General features: G+C 47.1%; 5 non-coding genes across 5 annotated transcripts; all 5 read right to left on the bottom strand.

The window, feature by feature from the left end:
- Positions 1 to 186: 186 nt before the first annotated feature.
- LOC123126744 (5S ribosomal RNA) lies at positions 187 to 305 on the bottom strand. The gene has a single exon (XR_006461968.1). It is a non-coding gene; the product is annotated as a 5S ribosomal RNA (ribosomal RNA).
- Positions 306 to 674: 369 nt separating this feature from the next.
- LOC123126718 (5S ribosomal RNA) lies at positions 675 to 793 on the bottom strand. The gene has a single exon (XR_006461943.1). It is a non-coding gene; the product is annotated as a 5S ribosomal RNA (ribosomal RNA).
- An 834-nt stretch (positions 794 to 1,627) lies between these two features.
- On the bottom strand, positions 1,628 to 1,746 carry LOC123126560 (5S ribosomal RNA). The gene has a single exon (XR_006461796.1). It is a non-coding gene; the product is annotated as a 5S ribosomal RNA (ribosomal RNA).
- Positions 1,747 to 2,117: 371 nt separating this feature from the next.
- On the bottom strand, positions 2,118 to 2,236 carry LOC123126691 (5S ribosomal RNA). The gene has a single exon (XR_006461918.1). It is a non-coding gene; the product is annotated as a 5S ribosomal RNA (ribosomal RNA).
- Positions 2,237 to 2,607: 371 nt separating this feature from the next.
- Positions 2,608 to 2,726, bottom strand: LOC123126613 (5S ribosomal RNA). The gene has a single exon (XR_006461846.1). It is a non-coding gene; the product is annotated as a 5S ribosomal RNA (ribosomal RNA).
- Positions 2,727 to 3,046: the final 320 nt, after the last annotated feature.

Here is a 3,046-nt window from a genome sequence, read left to right as displayed (position 1 = left end):
CCAGCAACACGTATTTTTTTACCCCTTTCAGAACGCGCTCCTCGCGCCACAAAGCCGCCTCTAGACGCGTGACCAATGAGCAGCGAGCTAAAACATATCTCAAATGTCAAAAATAAAATAACGGGGTTAATATATATCGCGCACATGTGATATGTTTGTCATGAGGCGCAAAAAATAATTAAAAAGGGAATGCAGCACGAGGACTTCCCAGGAGGTCACCCATCCAAGTACTACTCTCGCCCAAGCACGCTTAACGTCGAAGTTCTGATGGGATCCGATGCTTTAGTGTTGGTATGATCGCATCCAACATGTTACCCCCGCCTTCGTCCCTTATGCTTGCCACTCCCAGGTCCACTGCAAAGATGATTGTCATTCTTACTACCATTACAACCGTTGCCTAATAATGGATAATGCCCTATATATACTACTTACTCCCCCCCTCAAACACGGAGACGAGTTTACCACGGTTTCCACCCCTCCCTCTATACCGCAGCAACACGTATTTTTTACCCCTTTCAGAACGCGCTCCTCGCGCCACAAAGCCGCCTCTAGACGCGTGACCAATGAGCAGCGAGCTAAAACATATCGCAAATGTCAAAAATAATATAACGGGTTTAATATATATCGCGCACATGTGATATGTTTGTCATGAGGCGCAAAAAATAATTAAAAAGGGAATGCAACACGAGGACTTCCCAGGAGGTCACCGATCCTAGTACTAGTCTCGCCCAAGCACGCTTAACTTTGGAGTTCTGATGGGATCCGATGCTTTAGTGCTGGTATGATCGCATCCAACATGTTACCCCCGCCTTCGTGCCTTATGCTTGCGACTCCCAGGTCCACTGCAAAGATGATTGTCATTCTTACTACCATTACAACCGTTGCCTAATAATGGATAATGCCCTATATATACTACTTACTCCCCCCCTCAAACACGGAGACGAGTTTACCACGGTTTCCACCCCTCCCTCTATACCGCAGCAACACGTATTTTTTTACCCCTTTCAGAACGCGCTCCTCGCGCCACAAAGCCACCTCTAGACGCGTGACCAATGAGCAGCGAGCTAAAACATATCGCAAATGTCAAAAATAATATAACGGGGTTAATATATATCGCGCACATGTGACATGTTTGTCATGAGGCGCCAAAAATAATTAAAAAGGGAATGCAACACGAGGACTTCCCAGGAGGTCACCCATCCTAGTACTACCCTCGCCCAAGCTGGGATCCGGTGCTTTAGTGCTGGTATGATCGCATCCAACATGTTACCCCCGCCTTCGTCCCTTATGCTTGCCACTCCCAGGTCCACTACAAAGATGATTGTCATTCTTACTACCATTACAACCGTTGCCTAATAATGGATAATGCCCTATATATACTACTTACCCCCCCCTCAAACACGGAGACGAGTTTACCGCGGTTTCACCCCTCCCTCTATACCCCAGCAACACGTATTTTTTACCACTTTCAGAACGCGCTCCTCGCGCCACAAAGCCGCCTCTAGACGCGTGACCAATGAGCAGCGAGCTAAAACATATCGCAAATGTCAAAAATAATATAACGGGGTTAATATATATCGCGCACATGTGATATATTTGTCATGAGGCGCAAAAAATAATTAAAAAGGGAATGCAACACGAGGACTTCCCAGGAGGTCACCCATCCTAGTACTACTCTCGCCCAAGCACGCGTAACTTCGGAGTTCTGATGGGATCCGGTGCTTTAGTGCTGGTATGATCGCATCCAACATGTTACCCCCGCCTTCGTCCCTTATGCTTGCCACTCCCAGGTCCACTGCAAAGATGATTGTCATTCTTACTACCATTACAACCGTTGCCTAATAATGGATAATGCCCTATATATACTACTTACTCCCCCCCCTCAAACACGGAGACGAGTTTACCACGGTTTCCACCCCTCCCTCTATACCGCAGCAACACGTATTTTTTTACCCCTTTCAGAACGGGCTCCTCGCGCCACAAAGCCGCCTCTAGACGCGTGACCAATGAGCAGCGAGCTAAAACATATCGCAAATGTCAAAAATAATATAACGGGGTTAATATATATCGCGCACATGTGATATGTTTGTCATGAGGCACAAAAAATAATTAAAAAGGGAATGCAACACGAGGACTACCCAGGAGGTCACCCATCCTAGTACTACTCTCGCCCAAGCACGCTTAACTTTGAAGTTCTGATGGGATCCCGTGCTTTAGTGCTGGTATGATCGCATCCAACATGTTACCCCCGCCTTCGTCCCTTATGCTTGCCACTCCCAGGTCCACTACAAAGATGATTGTCATTCTTACTACCATTACAACCGTTGCCTAATAATGGATAATGCCCTATATATACTACTTACTCCCCCCCTCAAACACAGAGACGAGTTTACCACGGTTTCCACCCCTCCCTCTATACCGCAGCAACACGTATTTTTTTTACCCCTTTCAGAACGCGCTCCTCGCGCCACAAAGCCGCCTCTAGACGCGTGACCAATGAGCAGCGAGCTAAAACATATCGCAAATGTCAAAAATAATATAACGGGGTTAATATATATCGCGCACATGTGATATGTTTGTCATGAGGCGCAAAAAATAATTAAAAAGGGAATGCAGCACGAGGACTTCCCAGGAGGTCACCCATCCAAGTACTACCCTCGCCCAAGCACGCTGAACTTCGGAGTTCTGATGGGATCCGGTGCTTTAGTGCTGGTATGATCGCATCCAACATGTTACCCCCGCCTTCGTCCCTTATGCTTGCCACTCCCAGGTCCACTGCAAAGATGATTGTCATTCTTACTACCATTACAACCGTTGCCTAATAATGGATAATGCCCTATATATACTACTTACTCCCCCCCCCCTCAAACACGGAGACGAGTTTACCACGGTTTCCACCCCTCCCTCTATACCGCAGCAACACGTATTTTTTTACCCCTTTCAGAACGCGCTCCTCGCGCCAGAAAGCCGCCTCTAGACGCGTGACCAATGAGCAGCGAGCTAAAACATATCGCAAAAGTCAAAAATAATATAACGGGGTTAATAT

The sequence above is a fragment of the Triticum aestivum genome, chromosome 5D (genome assembly GCF_018294505.1).
Source record: "Triticum aestivum cultivar Chinese Spring chromosome 5D, IWGSC CS RefSeq v2.1, whole genome shotgun sequence".
NCBI classification, from domain to species: domain Eukaryota; kingdom Viridiplantae; phylum Streptophyta; class Magnoliopsida; order Poales; family Poaceae; genus Triticum; species Triticum aestivum.
This window is presented reverse-complemented; position numbering and strand designations above follow the sequence as displayed.